Here is a 20170-nt window from a genome sequence, read left to right as displayed (position 1 = left end):
GCACAAGAAATCCTCGATAATATATCCCCGCCTCCTCCGCCATCTTGGCACTACCGCCCCGCCATCTAAGGGCGTTGGAGTTGCGAATACTGAAATGTCTATGAATACGTTCGTAGATTATGGAAGAAAATCAAAATTTTATAAGCAAGGAAATCTTATTATAATGCAATTAAACGCAAAGGTGCAAGCGTCATTCTTGTCCAGTTCGCATGCACCTTTGTATTTAATTGCATTATAATAACAACCTAAAAAATTCAAGCCGTTCACCCTTGTTGGTGTCAGACTGGTGGCAGCTGATAAAACCCGTTTGCTCTACTGACGTTTAACGCTTGGTTAGCTCAGTTGGTAGAGCGCTCCACTGGAAATGGAGGTCCCTGGTGTGATAGCGGGACCAGGCGGATTTTTTCGGCCGCGCACAGGCACCTAGCTATGTATGGAGATTTGTGTTTGCCCTTTGACCCCCTTGTTTCGCTTCTCCAGGGATTACTTTCATCAACTAATTTTTGGCACCTTTAAAGTGAGACCAAGTTTAGATTTATATATATATATATATATACACAACGGGCATGGTGGCGGGAGGCCGAAGGCGTGGATATATAACTGAGAAGAAAAAACCCTTAGTGAAAAGAGCAACAACGGACGATTTAATCTTCGACGTTTCGGCCGGAGTCCGGCCGAAACGTTGAAGATTAAATCGTCCGCTGTTGCTTTTTCCACTAAGGGTTCTTTCTCAGTTATATATATATATATATATAATCGATTTGCGTTATGCGCCACATTATTCTCAGCACACTATTTGGCACTTGTTTTGAGGCACCCTGAAGAGTGGCAGTAGAAATGACTATGTGCACGATCGAAAAATTATATCGTTGGCTACAACCACAGCGGCCCTTTTCCGGGTATGTTTTTGAGAACGGAAAGTGTCTGCGCAAGATGTATGCACTTTTGCTAAATCTCTACTCCCTCCGAAGTAACAAGGGGTCCCTTAAATTTAAGCAGTCGAATTTGAAAACACCCCCCCCCCCCCCCCCCCGCCGCCATATACACTGCTTTACTAAATACCATTTTGGCTAAAATAAAGAATTTCTAGCTTGACAATTTTTTTAGGGTGAAGCTCCTTAGGGGCTAGCCATGTCCGTATGTCCGTCCGGCGTCGGGTACTCGTGCTCACGAGCACGTGCTCCCGTGCTCGTGTAGGGCAAGAAAAAAAAAAAGAAAACACCGCACCTCCACTTGGTGAGTGATGTTGATTGGGGCGAAGCTCTGGTGGTGCTTGTCTGCGTAGACGCTGAGCCGCAGCATGCCGAGCCTTTTGTTCGTTTTCATCCATGTCAGAAAGAGAATGTGTGGTATGGAACGTGGTTATATACGCATTTGAGCATTTGACCGCAGCGTGACATAGATCAAAACGAACGAAAGGCTCGGCATGCTGCGGCTCACCGTCTACGCAGACAAGCACCCACCAGAGCTTCGCCCCAATCAGCATCATTCACCACGTGGAGATGCGGTTTTTTTTTTTTATAAATGTTCATTAATTTTTGTACATACGTAATGAGGCCAAAATCGGCCTCGTTACGTTGGTACGTGAAATAAACACAAAAAGCCTCAACGAGTCAATACTTCGTGTCTAATAAATCCTTGAAGAGGGCGCGCCATGTAGCAGCCGCTGCGCCGACTATCCCAGTCCGCCATTGCTATGACGCACTCTGAGCATTCATTGGACCCGAGTGTGACGTTAGCGTTCGGTGAGGACTCGGATCGAATCACGCGCTTCGTTGTCCCAAAATGGCGACCGCCAATGTTGCTTGAAACGAACTTTCGAAAAGGGTCTATTGCTCTACATTTCGGTAACCGTTGGCTCTGCCAATTCAAGCCTAATGGGACTTTAAAAGGCCCGTGTCTATGTACATGATCCTTTGCGAGCAGTTAATACCGAGCGATGAATCGATTCTTCGAGCGCGTGTAATTTTAAACTAGACGCGCTTACTGTTATTAATCAGGACATAGTTCCGCCAAAACAAGATTAACAATGAAAGTTTAGTCAACAAATATTTGGCGAGGGTGACCAATCGTCCTTCTATCTTCTATACACATATGGAACACAAAAAAAACACCTCCGAAACAGAAAAAAAAAAAAAAGAGGAAAGAGGAAAAAAAAAAGAAAGCTTTGCGCTCGTCTTTTTTTTTTTTTATGTCTCGCCTTCTTTGTTGTTCTTTTTAGCATAATCGTGGACCAGCTCGCCCGCGCATTGACTTCAAACTCGCTCGCAGCCAGTAATTAAGCAATTCTAGTCTTCGTATAGTCCGCCCGATGCAGCCATCACCTATTCAACGAACGCGTGTCCCACCCCCAGCCTCCGCATCGCCCGGTGCCCTCTTCAAATATGAACCACGCCGAGTCAGAAGCACGCGTCGTTGTGTGAGAGCGGGTGTCGACAACGAGGCCTCATTGTAACGCGAGCCGGGCTGATAATTGGTCGGCCAGGCACGCCACGTCTACCCTTCGTTTGCCCCGAAGCTGACAGTGCGGTGGGAGCTATAGGCTCACGCCGAACCAATGAAACGCCTCCCTTTTCATCACCTGATTCCGCTCTCTGCGTAAGTGTATGCATGGGCCGCCGACCGTGATCACGTGACAGATGATAGAAGTATGGATGGCCCAGCGACCCCGTTGCTTCCACCGTGCTGTCAGTTTGGGGGTTGAAGGAGTGCAGCCATGTCGCTAATTTTTTTACACACACCGAGTGCCCGAGACCGTGTCAGTCTCGGCCTACCCTATCATCAAGAAGTCGCTGAAAAATACACCCACGGTGAAAGATACGTTTTTTGTTGTTGCTGTTGTTTCGCTTTTGCAGCAATTGATTGAGTGGTGTAGTATGTGCGTTCATGAACTGGCAATGGCGAAACTTTGAACATTAGTCGTCAGGGTCCTGGCACTATTGGCGACGAGATGTTTAGGTGGCGCCACCTCGCGGGCACCCTCCTGTGACGGACGGAACTGCCAGGTAGGACGCGAAACGACGACGCGCTATGTCAAAGCACGGAGTGGCTATGTTAGTTCGCATCTATGCCGATTAAAAACGATTTATTTTTAAAAGAAACGTGTATGATGTTTTTGTAGGGGATCTATCTAATAAAAAACAGCGCCTCGAAGTTGTTTTTTTATATTAAAAAAAAATTTAAAATGTTTAAAACAAGACTTGAGCTTCACATCACAGCTTGCGGGGTGTGAGTCAGGGCTATTCACAGCCTCCCTGATTCTCGTTTTTTCGGATCTGTGGAGCCTGCTGTAAAGAAAGATTTTACATTTACCAGAATAAATGATATGATGTCTTCGTAGCCGTGAACGCGCTAACAGTTGTGTTGCAAAGCTACATTGAGCTTGCCGGTACTGACACTTCTATCTAACTGTGACTCGGCAGTTGCAGGCGAGCAAATGCTCGCCAGCAACTGACGCTTAGCTCTTCCCGCATCGAATACGTGGCAAAATGAAGAAGTTTGTCACATCGCGATGTCTGCTCGAAAAAAAAAGCAGATGTTTTTTTTGTAAATCTCTTGATTGTTGGACACTACACGGCAAATTCAGGCGATGGATTAATTTGTTCTGTTCATTGTTTTACAATAATTGTTAACGCATTTGAAATGGCTCGCTGTGAAGCGCGTCGTGCATTATCGGGTCCGCAAAATTAAGCATGCAAAAGGTTGTAATTCACAGTAGGTGTGGTGTATACTTCAATTTTTGGGACGCTGAAGGGTCACCGACCGACTATAGTACGTGACAGGTCAAGAACGAAGTCGAAGCTCCTCCCACCTCTTTCCACTTCAGCAGAGCACACACTGGAGAGGGGGCGACCTCCTCTGCAGCGTTCACTCTGCTAAAGTGGAAAGAGCTGGGAGGAGCTTCCACTTCGCTCTCTTCGATCGTGAAGGAGTCTTGCACATTTCGCGTCGACCGTGTGAATAAGCATGGATTTGATTGAAACGACTCCGGAAGTCACCCACCCCTTCTTCCTACCAGTTACCTTGAGAAAATATTTGTTTATTGGTCTACAAAATTAAAACAAAAAAGGAATCAACTTGGAACTAATAAGAGAGTAGCACTCACGGAATATATTGGAACCAACAGGATACACGGAGTCGCTTTCACTCAAGTGTTTACTGCACACGCGAGAGGTTCTCGAATTTCATTTTCCTATTTTAAATTCGATGAAACATTCCTTTCTCAGTTTCATTTTGTCCGAATCGTATTAAAAAATATTCACCCTATATTCGCCGTGGTAAACGTTGTCGTGGGGTAAACCGCTGGATATTTAATTTTCATCCAGCTTTTTGTACTGGGGTAGAGAACAGCACACCACCATCCCAGCACCTCGTTACCTAAACGCCAAAAGTGTTTGTTAGCAAGACTAAGCGTGCCACGGTTTCAAACTTTGGTAAAATATCCTACTACAATTATCACTCTGCCAAATAAAAACAACACGTGAAACAAGCTTTGCCGCGCGTTTTCCAAAGGGCGCATGAAGCAGTTGACGAGCCGAGGGATCCAAGATCCTTTTCGAGGCCTGCCCCAGCCTCTCCTACTCGTGACGTCACAAACGATGATGAAGATGATAGCTAGAAAAACACCATTTCCTCGCAAGCGCCGCCATTGCTGGGTGCTGACGTTTATTTCTGCTCGCTGGTTTCTTCGAACTACAACTTCTGCGGCGTGAAACTAACACTGCGTATCGAACGCCCAAAGCCCATAAAATACTGGCATGACCGGGAATGACGTCACATGCAATCTACTTCGTTTCAACTTCAGTCCAGACGCAGCCGACGCTACGAGCTTGTAGGACCAGTCAAGCAACATCAAAAGCGCAGGTGACTGCAGCGCAAGTCACTGCAGTACACAGAAACATGACGACGGCCCACACCATGATGGTGCCCTTTTGACTTTCTCTGACTGGTCGCATCTGCTCGTAGCGTCGGCTATGTAGAGGGCACTTTGTCCAGCTTACTTTCGCCAGAGCTCGATGTTTACTCGGCAGAAGGCCTGCGAACTCACTTCGTTACGTCATCTTCCTCAATCGAGCCCGGGGCACAAATCAGACGCGAATGCTGCGTCAGCGCGTTCGACTGGAACTCCCGCTTCATTGGTGCGTCATTGATTGAACGCTTGTTAGCGGTTCATTGATGCACTGATTGGCGCATCACTGGTTGCGTCAGCGCTCGGCCCGGGGTCCCCAGCCGAACGTTGACATAGCATTCAGCTATGGTTGCTGAGTGCTGCGTCAGAACCACAAACAAACAATTCATGATGTTGCTTCTCGCCCCCCCCCCCCCCCCCCCTTATGGGCTTAGATCAGGGGTCTCCAAACCCCGGCCCGCGGGCCAAATGCGGCCCGCGGAGGTCTTCCGACCGGCCCGTTGCTAGCTTCAGTCCTCTCAATGGAACCCGGCCCACGGCCCGCTTGCAGCACGCCGGCTGCTACTGGCGAAAAAATAAGCGCGTGTAAAAAGGCGCCGCGGCGCGCACCAACCGCGTAAACGAAGTTACCAGAAAAAAAAAAACGAGAGCAAACTGCCTACCGTAAGGCGTGTCCTCTGGTCATATTAGTAATTGGACATTGTCATTAGCAGAATCCACACTCTAGTTCCCTGTTCCGTATCTGGGTAACTAAGTAGGTTAAAATTAATTTACGTCCCTATGTATATTGTGCTTGGTGTACTGTGTGGTAGCTATTAAATATTGTCAGCATAACTTCTATCGTTCTCACTAGTCTTCTGCCCTGTGTGAACGCTCCAAAGTTCCTATGCGCTCTGGTTTATGCTGGTATGTTTTCTGGGCTCCAATTATTGTGCGATGTCATAAGCAGCTAAATGATTAAATTTCATAACAAAGTGAATTCATTCACCTACCTTAGAATATTTTTGTTTCATGTTTACTCTAACTTTAAATATGGTATATTTAAAGGGATACTGAACCAAAGAATTTCGTGTCCATAATAAGTGGCGCACGTTTTTTCCACGAGCCAGCAGCCGACGGTGTGCGCGAGCACACGCAACAAAAATGACGTCAAAGGCCTCCATTCGCGGTTGAGATGACAGTGAAATGTATGGGCTTCGGGCCAAAGGAGATTGAAGACAAGTTTTTCATCACATAGTGGTGTCTGGTGTAAAAGGTAAGCGATTAATTGGTCTAACAAGCACGTAGCTTTCACTTGTAGAGATGAAAAGCCTGTCTTTATTCTCCTTTGGGCCGACGCCCATGTATTTCATGGTCATCTTAACCGCGAATGGAGGTCTTTGACGTCAATTTCGTTGCGTGTGCTCGCGCACACCGGCGGCTGCTGGCTCGGGGAAAGAACGTGCGCCACTTATTTTGGCAACTAAATTCTTTGGTTCAGTATCTCTTTAAATGCTTAGATATCCAGAATTATTTATTTAGATTTTCCTCATTTACATCTGTCCATTTATATTTCCGGCCCCCGAGACAGAGACAGAGCCTCCATCCGGCCCCTTAGCCAAAAAGTTTGGAGACCCCTGGCTTAGATCATAACTGAGCCGCACCATAATTGGGGCGAGACGGCAGGATCTTCGAGCTCTTGATTTCTAATCACAATGAGCTTCGCGGCAGCCGTACTGGTGGCAAGTCTAAGCGAAACATTTTTAAAGCGTTAGCATTCGAACGCTTCGTCTTGACGAAAACTCGGAGGTGTGTTTCGTTTTTCAGCGCCGAGGTGAGAGGGAGAAGGACGGGGAGAGGTTGACGCGCGGGACGCTGCCATTGGTTCGAAGCGCCGATGTCACCACGCGTCAACCTCTCCTGTCTCCCCGGTGCTGACAAACTGACAGCCACCGCCGGGTTTTCGTCGAAACGAGCCCTTTCGTTTTCGTCAAAGTCACGCGCACAGCTGGTGCGGAGCCAGGGATCCAGAGAGGATGAGGCACTGTGTAGCGCCTCGGCGCGGTGGAATGCGGGAGTGCTGAGTTGCCGCTTTGCCGTTATCGGTTGTTCTTCGCTCTGGGTTTCCGTAGTAGCGATGCCTGGGCTGTGATGTGTGTTTGTGCAGTTAAAACAATGAATGCGGTTCCCTCTAGTAGTATGAATGCGGTTAATTCCATGAGTGGTATGGATATGGTTCTGGGAGTCGACGTGCTCTGAGAGGCAGAGTACAGAAAAGGGGTAAAATTACAGGGAAATCTATTGGCGGATTCTTCGGGAATGGGTTAGCATGACCCTTGGAAACGCCAGGCCCCCCTTTGAGAAACGCAAACACCGATCCCGTGACGAGGCCAAAAAGAGGCAGCAAAAAATAGAAGAAGCAATAGCCAAAAGAGCGAGCCAAAAGAGAAAACTGAAGGGGTCAGCCTTAGCGTTTCTCAAAAGGAGGGCGCGTGTGGCGTTTCCAAATGTCATGCTAACGCATATCCTACACATCCACCAATGCATCTTCCTGTAATGTTTTTCTTTCTTTTACAATACGCTTCAGGCGAGGGTAACTTGGTAAAAAACGCAAATGCAAGACGGACAGACAAAGATGCAAAACCGAGGTTTGAAAGCATTATGCAAAAGCGTTACGGCCGAGAGAAGTATACAAGCACGATTCTGTATAAACTGAACCTCGGTAAAAAAAAGTTAAACATATCAATTTACCTGGAAATATACATATCGTGGGGGCCTCTCCGCAGTGAAAGAAGTCTCAAACAGCAAAATTCAGTGGGTTGTTCGTTCTCAAGTGATGGATCATAGAAGTGGGCGAGGCAAAAGGAGATGTATTTTTCTGCCTATCGGAGACTGGATGATTGACCTTTTTCCCTTCTTCTCATAATTAAGTCGCAAACTTCCCGTTTTTAAATGAAAAAACAGCAATAACTGTATGTCGGCGTTAAAAATACAAAATCAGTTAAAACTAGAAACTCTCGAGAAACCTCTTTTTTTTTACTCTTTTTTCTGACTGGTGTTTGGTGTCAAAGATACAAGTTAGATTCAATTACCGAAAAATACAGATTTGTGAAAATGTTTGGTCCAAACAGGACTGTTTTTAAAGCTATCCTTTCTGGGATTAACTTTAAGTTTTTCATGAGATTTTGTTTTACCGATAATCACCGTTTTCAGCGTCCGTCGGAAACAGGTCACCGAAATGCATCAATATTTGAAAAACAATAATTGAAAACGAGCATGTTGCTCAATTGATGCGAATATCTAAAAGAATAAAACATCGAGGACGACGACTGAAACAGGACTTCTTTCATTGAGGAGCAGAACATAGAATCTATCTTCTGTCGCTCAGTGAAAGAAGTCCTATTTCCGTCTTCGTCCTCGATGTTTAAACACCGGATAATCTAAGGGCTACTAATGATTTAAGCTATTGCGCTGCGTCTCTCTGGAAACCTTCCGGGAATATGAATTATTATATTCAGTGCATCCAAACGTTCATTAATATTTAGAGTTATTTCTGGATAAGAAATGGCAAACAGTGTTTCTTTGTTAATGAGCGTCAAGCTTTTCCGTGCGACTATACATTTCTGATAGTTCAATAACTTAACAATATATCTTCTGAACGATGGAAACTAGCTCTTATTTATTGCACGCTTAAGATTCAATTTAAAAGAAAATGAAAGTGTAACATGCAAGAGAACAAAAAGAAAAAAAAAAGAAGAGAGAAACGTCTGTTTTGAAATTTATGCACATTCAAAATCAGATTTCTGACAACCTGATCATTTAATATTTTGCCTCATTTTTACTTACTGCCAGGTATGCTAATGGTTCATCAGAGAACTCGAAAATAGTAATAGATTCGACAACAATAACAAAAAACTAAACAATACTAAAACCCCCTTAGCAAAAACATACAAACAATGCATCGCATTTTATGTTAGCGGTTATAATAACCTACTGCAGTATTTCATCGAACATAAATATGATAAAAAAAGATATATTCTTCTGCTTTTGTGAACAGCCGATTTAAGTAACAAAAGGTAGTGGACGGGCATGCAATAAAAGAGGTAAAGAAATGACGCTCGTCGAGAGATGAAAACCATGGACGCCACCAGAAGGATTCACTGAGGCGAGTAAACTAGCCACGTGCCTTCACTAACTTCGCTGGGTGCATTAGGTGTTTGTAGTATAAAACGCCCAGAAAGAAAAGAAGAATATCGTAAAGAGGCAGCTTCTTCTAAAAAACCACAATCTTTTTTTTTTTTTGTCTAACCTTTTAGCTACCACCCCTTAAAAAAATAACCTATTTAAACTCGTTTCTACCCACTTTTTTTTAGAAAAAAAAAGGGTTGTGAAGGCAAAAAAGCTTACACTTCGTAAACCACTTCCCGCTTCCCTCCCACCCTCCTTTTTTTTTACCTTCGCAAGTTACTTTTTAAAATCTGTTAAAAACGAACCTCAGCCCCAAAAGGAGGTCGTGAAAAAAAAGGGGTATTTTACCGCCTTTTTTTTTAATACATTCATGAACAGCAAGCAAAAAAAACCTCCCCTTCGACGAAAAAAAACAACACTGCCTTTTTAGAGACTTTTTAGAGACTTTTTAGTGTTGTGTCGTTTACCCGCAGTCTCGGGGTTTTTTCAACCATGTGCAATGTACACCAGCTCGTTTGCGCCCTTACTTTTTGTTCAACACTGCCTCTTAACCCTTTTTTTTTTTATGGAGAGGGGAGGAAAGGGGGGGGGGGGAGGTTGGATGCGCATAACGGTGGACTGTCTTCCGCACCATTCACTCCTAAGCTGACGGTGTGGTGGGAACCATACCCACTGGTCGGACCAATCACCCGCCCCCCTTCCATCACGTGACCCACGCTCGCTACGCGTGGCTATGGATGAGGAGCGTGATCCCGTAGCGAAAGATCAATATATGGTTGGTTCAACGAGCACTTCATTTCCCCCAAACTGTCAAGTTAGGACAAAAAGACAAAAAAAGGCGCCTCCTTATTTTAAAGCGCAGAAAAAAAAAAAAGAACTGCAAAATACGTACAAAAAGGAGCAAACAGAAAAATAGAAACCGAGCCCTAAAACACGAGACAGGGGAAAGATATTTGAGAGGAAAAAAGAAAATAAACGAGAGCCGCTTGTCTTTCTCTCTGGGGCCCGAAATTCCAAGAAGGGGGCCCCCCTGGCGGCGAACTTGCAACGTTCCGAGGGGGATAGACGATGGTAGAAGGCGCGCACGGAAGCCTCCCCGCTGGCCACTGTTCCCTAACGACCCGTCATCCATTGGGGAAAAAAAAGAAAGATAGCCAGCGGTGCACGTGACGGGACAAGTTTTCTCCGCGACGTTCACGCACACACACACGCACAAAAGGCGCGCACACGAATCTGTGCAACGCGCAGGACAGCGAAAGCGACAGCACAGGTAGGCTACCGAGAAAACCACTGCGAGGCACGGGTGACAACGACCTTAAAGATGAGGTATGTTTCGGAAGGAGAGAAGCGAGCGCAAGGTGCCACAAAATGGACAGTCCGAAAAGTGGCTCGCCCCAAGGCGGCCGCCACGTCGGTGTCTCTCTCCAAAGCGTAAACGTCGGTGGCTAAATTCCGGGGGACAGAAATGACAAAAAGCGCGTTGAAGGGAGCCAGTAATTTGTCTTTCTCGAAGCACGTTGACATTCTTTTTTTTTTTTTCGTTCTCCTCGCTCTTCTGCGCGGTAACTGAAAGATCCGTCCTCACCTGTTCTTGCTTCCGTTTATTTTTCAGTAGCTATTCAATTCCAACGAGGGTTCCGGGTCGCAAACCCAGAGAGAAAGCGTTGTAAGCAACGGTGGTCGCACCATGCTTCGGCGTTTACGACGAATTCGTACAAACTAAAACATACATAGGTAGGAACAATTGCGCCAAAACAACAGTGGCGTAGACTGTCATCTTTTGTACTAATTGACTGACTTTTCTATCGTGTCATCTCAGCCACCTGTGTACTTTCTGTATTTAACTATTTCAACAGTTATGTTGCTTAGATTTTAATACAAACTATCATTGTGTTAGTAATACAGTGCCACAATAAAAAAAAATATATATATGCTTGATATCGCTTCGGGGCTTTTTGAGCTAAGCTGTTTCTATAGGTTCCAAAAGACAAAGGCAACTACAGAGACTATTTTTATTTTAATTTATTTGAAAATAAAAATAATGTTCAGTGAATAGCGCAATGACTTAAACAAAATCGTACACAATATTCCTTAAACAAGGCGGCGCATTAAAACCAAGCGACCAGCGGTCCAGCTTTGTCTGTAAGTCTTTGCCGGAAATCTTTTTCAGCGCCGACTTCACCGCTCGCACAGCCCGTTCGGCGAGTCCATTCGACTGTGGGTGATATGGTGCTGTTCGAACGTGACGCACGCCGTTCTGGGATGTGAAATCTTTAAAGGGCTGTCCGGTGAAGGGAGTGCCATTGTCCGAAACGATACAGTATGGTACTCCAAAACGAGCAAATAGTCCTCGCATTACTTCTACGGTCTTTTCTGAAGTAGCACTCTTCACCGGAACAGCCTCAATCCACTTAGAGTAGCTGTCTACTACAATTAGCAGCATTTGTCCGTCGACTGGCCCCGCATAGTCGATATGGATTCTTGACCAGGGTATGGTCGCTGCAGGCCACGACAGTGGCTCCCTTGAGGGCGGCATAGGTTGCGCTTGCTGGCACTGATGACAGTCGCGGGCCATGTTCTCGATGTCGCGATCCATGTTTGGCCACCAACAGAGCGATCTGGCCAGGGACTTCATCGCAGCCATGCCAGAGTGGGCGTCGTGTAGCTCCAGCAGCACCGCTCGCCTTGCCTTTCGTGGAATTACTACTCTTCTCCCCCACACCACAAGTCCTTCCTCCACCGACATCTCCGCTCTACGGGTCCAGAAGGGTTCGAGAGTGGGATCTTGTGGCTGATTTGGCCATCCTTCCAGGATAGTCGTTCGAAGTTTACTCAACTCCGGGTCCGCAGCTGTCAAATCCGCGAGTTGTTTCACCGAAAGTGGTCCTGTTTCCAGTTGCTTTACGAAGGCCACTTGCTCTGGGCTTGTCGGTGATTGACTTCCATCATTCAGTGGAAGCCGGCTTAGCATGTCGGCGTTACCGTTGCACTTCCCAGCCCTGTGACGTATGTTGTACATGTATCCACCAAGTGTCAGAGCCCACCTCTGGATCCTGCTAGCCGCTGTTGCTGGGATAGCTTTGTCTTCCCTGAAGAGTCCAACAAGGGGTTTGTGGTCTGTCACCAGTGTGAATTGTCTCCCCAGGAGATAATCTCTGAATTTGGTGACACCAAAGATCAAGGCAAGAGCTTCTTTTTCGAGATGCGAGTAGTTCTTTTCAGCGGGCGATAAGGTCCTGGAGCGGAACGCAATCGGCCTCGCGACGCCATCGATCAGGTGAGAAAGCACCGCTGCCACTCCATACGGCGATGCATCGCACTCCAGCAGTACTTCTTTCGATGGGTCGAAATGAGCCAAAAATCCGCAGTTCTGGATTGCGTTCTTTGCTTCCTGAAACGCTGTTTCTTGGGCCGTGTCCCACTGCCACTTCGCATTCAGTTTGAGTAGGTCGTACAAGGGGTTGAGCCTGGTTGACATGCGGGGAATGAAGCTCCTATAATACGTGAAGAATCCAAGGAACGACCTTAGCTCTTGCACATTTCTTGGTGTTGGCGCTTCTTTGATAGCCTTTAGCTTCTGTTCTTCAGGATGTAGCCCATCACGGTCAATTCGGTGTCCAAGGTAGGTTACCTCTTGCCTCCGGAATTCGCACTTGTCCTCTCGAAGACGAACACCGCTGCTGTGCAGTTTCTGGAGTACTCTCTCCAAGTTTCGCCCGAATTCTTCCTCGCGTTCTGCCACCAGAATGTCATCGAGGAAAACCTGCGTCCCCGGAAGGTCGCGTAGGAGTGCTTCCATCCTGCGCTGAAATATCGCCGGGGCCGAGGCGATTCCATAGGGCAGTCTGTTGTAGCAGTAGAGTCCACGATGCGTGTTTATCACTGCCACCTTCTTTGACGACTCGTCGAGGGGAACCTGTTGGTACGCATCCTTCAGGTCCAATTTCGAGAAGCATTCTCCGCCATTCAGTGATGCGAACAAGTCCTCGATTCTTGGGAGAGGGTACTGTTCAATGTCACAGGCAGGGTTTAGTGTGACCTTAAAGTCCCCACAGATTCTCACGGAACCGTCTTTTTTCATCACCGGCACGATGGGAGTCGCCCATTCAGAATGTGTCACCGGCGACAGGATTCCTTCTTGGCAAAGACGGTCGAGCTCAGCTGAAACCTTGTCTCGCAGCGCATAGGGAAGAGATCTTGCCTTGAAGAATCTCGGTCTTGCGTCTTGGCGAAGGTGCAGGTGCACTGGTGGTCCCTCCATTTGGCCTATTCCAGGCTTGAACAACTCGCCAAACTTCGTCTTGAGTTCGGAGACCCGGTCTTCAGCCTCGGCGAAGTTGATCTTCTGGAGTAGATGTAGTGCTCCAATTACGTCGCGGCCGCACAGACTCGGTCCATTGCAGTCCAAGACGTAGACTGACGCCTTTGCACTCTGTCCTTCGTGTTTCACTGTCATGTGGAGAACTCCTTTAACTGGTAGGGCTCCCAGGTAGCACGATAGCTTCGTCTGGCAAGAGGTCAGTTTAGGCCATGACTGATGGTGTTGTTGGTAAACACTCACCGAAATGACTGATACTGGGGAACCGGTGTCGACCTCCATGTTGACAGGAATTCCGTTCCAACTCAGCGGAATGGTCCATGGCTTGTGCATCGGCAGCTCACTGACGCTGTTGATCGCGCGAAGATCCAATTCCTCTGCGGGGTCCGATTGTGCTGCAGCGATGACGTTGGCCTGACCATGGCGTGCCGAACCACTTGCCTGAGAGCGCGACTTGCACACCCTTGCAAGATGTCCCGTTTTTCCGCATTTAAAGCAGGCAGTTGACATAAAAGGACACTTTTTTGGGTCGTGGTCGTTGTTGCCACATCGTCCGCACTTCTTGTGCTGATGCCCTTGAGACTGGGGTGCTTTGTTTCGCGGAAAGCGTCCCACATGCTTATTCTTCACAGCTCGTTCGTTCACCTTGTTGACTTGGGGATGGTCCGAGCCTTCTCCTCTCAAGTCCGAAGCATTCTTGCTAGCGGTCTCCACCGCCAGTGCTATGCGCGTTGCTTTTTCCAAGGTCAGCGCTGACTCTGCCAGCAGTCTCTTCTGCACTCCTACATCGCGCACACCACAGACCAGTCGATCCCGGATCATGACGTCGAGGGTGTCGCCGAAGTTGCAGAACTCGGTGAGTTTCCGGAGAGCTGCCAGAAATTCCGAAATAGTTTCCTCCTCTTGCTGGGAGCGGCTATTGAACTTATACCGTTCCATTATTTCGGATGGTCTCGGTGAGAAGTGTTGGTTGAGGGTCCCCAGGAGCTCCTCGAAGGTCTTTGTGCTTGGTTTTATGGGAGTCAATAAACTTCGAAGTAACCCGTAGGTCTTCGGTCCTACGCAAGACAGAAAGATCCCGGTCTTCTGCTTGTCGTCGATAATCCGATTACCGACGAAGAACTGCTCCAAGCGTTCTGCGTAGTTCGCCCATGGCTCCACCTCCGCGTCGTACGCTGGGGCGGTGCCGATAGTCGCCATCTTTCTTTCACTTTAGAGTTCTTTCCGAGAAGAAATCACAAACCATCGGGACTTGCCTTGTCAGATGTTGGTCATCTGGATGAGGGCTTCGATATCGTTGTTCTCGTCGCCATTGATGTGACTACTTTATGAGTGACGGTGGCTGAGTCAAGGTGCGGTTAACTGTGTTTATTATAGCGAAAGAAAGGCGTCAAGTCAAAACCAGCACAGAGCATCTTCTCCGTGCCGAAGAGCGTCGGTGATCCGCTGCTGCTTATGTTTCAGCCAGGAGAGAGACGGGAGAGGGAAACTCCGCCGGGGCCCCGCTTGCGAAATCGGGGGTGTCGGGTTGCTCTCCGTCGGTCGGGGAACATGGCTCGTACCGATGGCTCGTACGGTCCGCGTACGTAGCAATTGTCATGATTGTAATTTCGTTTCTATTGTTCCTAGGTCGACAAGGCGAACGGCGGTTGTGGTGCTCAGATAAATCACGCTACGCCACAGGTGTGAGGACCACTTATAGAAGAAAGTAATAAAAAAGAAAATTTTAAATTCTACTTGAGGGGACTTAAAAGAAAGAACGAGATGGGTCAAGTAAAGCTCGAGTTGTCTGAATGAACCATTACAGAGATTCGTAGCGCCCCCACCATCTTGTCACCGCACTACGACGATAATGTGTGACACATGAAAGATTATCCAAAATAGAAGACAGAGTTCGTGCCGGTTTGACATTTCACCTCTTCAGAGGGCAAATAAGGCAGGACAATTAATAAGCAAACTAAGTGCGTATAAAAATTTTCTTGGCGTTCTTTTATTTATTTTTTCTGTTCTCAGCTCACAAGAATATGCAGGAACAGGAAGCGCCCTAGCCATTTTGAGCGCAAATGAGAACGGACCCACAGTTCCCGGCGTCTTGCCATGCAATCTGAGATTGGGGCGAGGGCTTTTGGGGCCTTCCAGAAAGGTCTATCACATTCACCATTGCTAAAAAAGAAAACCAGTTTCACGACTTTGCAAACACTGATTGTGCTTCGCTCCGTCTTCCTTCTCGGCATTGCTTTTCTTTTTCGAGTTTAATGTGTGTGACCGTTAGAGCCTGGAGCAGAGGGGTCATCAAACAATTTCTTGGCTCAATCCTGGCTGTGGAAGACAGTCTGCAGGCGGCACGATGCAAAGGGAACGCGTTGTATGGCGTATGGTTAGTACCTCTCGTCACGGATGAGCCTAACTTTCATGATCCTCTTTTAGCTGTCAGTTTCAGACCTACGCGACAATGACGACGACCTTGAGAAATCATCGTTTCCGTAAACAGGAATTGCCCTGGAATTGACCCGGTGCTTCTTTTCTCCCGCATTCAACGAGGCGTCAAGGTCATAGAACCCAAATTATCCGCCGCAAAATTGACCCATCACCTGGCGTGTGCACCTCCTGGGCATGCCATGTCCTTGAAGCCGAGCATCGAAGGCAGCAGGACAGCATACCTTGCCGGGACAAAGCCATCGTTTGGATGACAAGAGAAGGTTTTACCATCTTCAAATAGCTAGCCGAAGGCAGGGTTTCTTTTGCCTTTCTAGCCGAGGCAGGCCACGGGCGCTCGAGAATTAAACATGTGCGTGCTCTCACAGCTTAATGGAGAAGAAGAGAGAATACCTGCAGCTCCGGACACTCGGCTAAATTACCCAAGGGACATGCTGTAAGTGAGGTTACACGCGCTGCACATGCTAGACTCTGTATGCTCGCAGACAACTTTCTGTGGCTATGGGCCCATCTGCGCCTCCGCATGAAATGACACTCTGCACGGGCGTTTATCAACGCTTTGTTTTTTTTATTATTTACTTTTAATATTTTGTATCAATGATAGGGCGATATAATGAGTTTGAGGGCATCCGGTTTCCAAGGTGGACAAGTTTTACGTAAAAACTTTTTTACAGCGGCCACCAGTCGATTTGGGCTCCTTCGTGTAGCGGGTGTACCCATAGACCTTTTCTACGCAGGTGCCGCCATCTCGAATTCCGGAACTTTCGGTGCGCGGGAAAACGTCGTTTTTCTCCGCCACACCATCGGGAGAAGCTCACGTTTTAATCGCGACCATCATACTTGTTCAGCCTAGCGCCACTAAATAAGCTACGCTTCAGAGTAACGACACTTGGCCATATTGTGGCTTAAAATCATGGCTGCTAGTTATCTGAAGCTTTATCTGAAATCACAAGAAACACTTTTCCGTCTTCCACAAATGTTTAAAAAGTTCGCGACGGAGCAAAGCAATATTACATGAGCTTCCTAACACCGAATCTAATGCCGAAGAAGTGGCACTTTTGAATCATGACGATCGGCAGTTACGACTGTTCTGCACAAGCCCCAAAATGGCGGCGCCCACAACAATGTCGGGGAACGGAGTGCCGATACTCTAAGCGCAGCTCATTTAGTGGCTCTAGTTCAGCCTTTTCTGTATTCTTTACTTGTTTCAGGTTTTAACGCCTTGCTCCTTTTTTCTTCTCTCTTTTTTTTTATCCCGCATATTGGACTTTTTATCAGCGTGAATGGGGACGAGGGTAAACGAAAAAACTTAGATTGAGCGCGTTGGTAATTGATTAAAAAATATACGAAAGAGTCAGACAAAGAGGACGGACAGGATAAACATCTTTTTCCTGTCCGTAAAGATGTTTGTTTTGGCCGTCCTTTTTGTCTGACACTTTCGTATACTTTTGAGAGTAAACGAAAAAGTTTTACATTCTTCTTAGCGTTTGGACAATTTGGAAAAAGTTATATTTTCTCGGACTACTAAACTGCTCCTTTTTTTTGTATATTCTTTATGCCTCTGTGCGTCAATTAAAGGGAGCCTGACAAGATATTTATGTTCGCAAAAGATTTTTTTTTATTATGATTTATATGAGCTTAACTACTCAGAACACAATTTGCGGCTGGAAATTCGTTTTCATTCCGCCCGAAAACAGTTGGTTGAGAATTGGCTGTAAAATAGTTTATTGTTGTGCGAGTTGGTGAACGTTTGGATACATGGTTTTGCGCAAAAAAGACGGACACAAGAGAAACAAACACGAGCGCTCGTGTTTGTTTCTCTCTCTTGTGTCCGTCTTTTTTGCGCGAAACCATGTATCCAAAGAGAATTGGCTGGTTTCAGTCGCGCTCACTCTCTTTTCTATGGTCACGTGGCAGACAAACAATGTGTACCAAATATATTCAAAGTCTCGATTCATCTAAGGCACACATTAAACGTTAAAAATAGAAAAGAATACAAACTTCATTCTTGTGGCCTCCAAAAAACTGCAAATACGTTGATCAAGAAAAAAAATTTTTTTTTTTCCCCACACGTTACAGGATGTACATTTACATATCATTCTCATATGGCGACGGACCGTTTCGATGGACGTGGGCCGCCACTTTGGAGCTGTCGTTCGTGGTACCGGCCAATCGACCTTCAACCGCTGAACATCGAGCGGAAGGATTATAACTGCGAAACAATCGTGCGACAAGTGGTGCTCACCACTTCGTCGGCTGCTTTACCCGCCGAAGAAGCGGAGAAAAAAAAAACGCTGTCCTAACTACGTGATTTTCGGTTATGAGCTTCCGTGCTCGTGTTTCGGTGTAAATTTTAAGCAATTGAGATTTTTTTTTTTTGTTTTTGTTTCTGCCTTATAAATATTTACGTGACTAGCAAAATATTGGTTGGGTAGTCCCCTGATCATAATAAATCGGCTGGCAAAAAGTAATAAAGAAAATAATTTGGGTGGTGTAAGTGTTAATGGTGGTGGTGCTGATCTTGAAGCGAAGCGAGCGCAGGTGCGTCATTCTAAAACTGTACGTATCAAGGGCACGCTTCGTTTTTCTAAAGCGGGTTTCGGCGTCTGCACAGTGCACCCAGCTCGAGTATAGCTGAACACTGCTAGGACCATCGTTATGAGAGTTATCGAAATGATCGACTAAAATTCCCCTATAGGGAGTTTTAGTAGACGTTTCCCATACTTCCGATAACAATACACGATACTCCGCCGACACCTTTGCAGATGCATCGTGTCGCTATCAAACACACCGGAACGATGTATTAAACTGCCTATTTTTCATTGCCGTCAAGCAATTCCTAATTCAGGTTCATTGCATTCACGAGGTAATTTGTTTTCTTCCCCGAGGGCCATTTTTATATCACAATTGTTATGATAAATAAAACTTACATAGAACAAAGACGCGTCAGAGGTCCTCACAAAAAAAAAAACACACGCAAAAAAAAAAAAAAAGCACGCGCGCATTGCGCGTGCCCAAACACGGGCACAAAGCCAATTTTTAGGCTTCTGCTTCGTGGCCGTTAACCGCTCCTGATCCTCTCCTTCTCCCAGAACAGAAATAGACGTCAAACGAAATCAATATCCGTTGGTAAACAATATTAGAGACCGAAAAAAGAAAACTGTTTACACGCGTGAATAGGAACGGCCTAAGCGGCGGGAAAACCGCAGATGTCAGCGCGTCGCGTACGCCATCGATAATCAAAGGCCTTGTCTCCAGCATCAGCTTCGTTCCCTTTTGTTGTTCCCCGCTTTGAAACTGGACAGGAAGGGACACGACGTGACAGTTTGGTTTATTTACCGATTTCTTGGTTCTGGCACTAGCAGTTCCCTCTTTTTCCGCCACTTTGGGAATTCCGGCGTGTATTCTCGGTCGCAACCCTTTCGTTCCCCGCCGATCCAGTCGTCCATTCATTCCCTTTTTTGCTTATAAATACGATGAATGACTTTTTTGTCGTTTTCTTCTTTCTTTTTTTAGATTGCGGTCCCCTCGTAAGCTGGACAACGGTTCAGAGGTAGAAGGAGCGGGGCAAAAAAGGGTTCACCATAATCGGACACCGGAAGCGGAAGTGCGGTTCCTGACATTGTAGAAGCCGTTTCCCAAGAACGGTATTCGGTAGTCTAATGTTTACAAGATACGTTTTTTTTTTCTTTCTTTTTTAATCTTTATTATAGAAATGAATTCCCTCTAGAGCTGAGATGTTCAGAACCTATAGCATATGTGAGGGTAAACTTATCATTATAAATAAAATTACTCACAATATTATCAAAATGTATACCCGAATATTATTACATGTCTCTCCTTACCTGTCCTCGCTCAAGGCCGACTCATTGTAAGTAACTAAATTTATATGAAAAGACACAACTTGTTGGCTGGTTATGAGGTCTTGAATTCACCGGAACATGCCTATGTTCTTGCCACATTGTAAGTAAAAAGTAAATTTAATGGGCTCATAGTCCTAGGTCTCCACTCGGTATTCGAAAGCTAATTGAGGTCTACTTGGCCCCAGAAACGTTGTGCAACGACCGATTGGTGAAACGTCCACTAATTTCAATATAGACCAACACACTCTTTACGAACAAACATGCTTTTTGCCCGCACTAGATGGGCACCGCGCGTGCACAGGAAGGATAGCCTGCCTAACTTTCTGCATGCGTCCATACGTACGTGCCCAGTGGCACCGTCAATTCCTATTAACGCAAAAACATAAAATAAAATTTAAAAAAAACATTGTAGTGTTTTCTTTACAAGATTCTATAACAATAACTAGAATAACTATAAAACCGTTGCTTCGTTTTGAT

This window comes from Ixodes scapularis, unplaced genomic scaffold, assembly GCF_016920785.2.
Source record: "Ixodes scapularis isolate PalLabHiFi unplaced genomic scaffold, ASM1692078v2 PGA_scaffold10__122_contigs__length_95168666, whole genome shotgun sequence".
Classification (NCBI taxonomy): Eukaryota; Metazoa; Arthropoda; class Arachnida; order Ixodida; family Ixodidae; genus Ixodes; species Ixodes scapularis.
Note: the sequence above shows the minus strand (reverse complement) of the source record.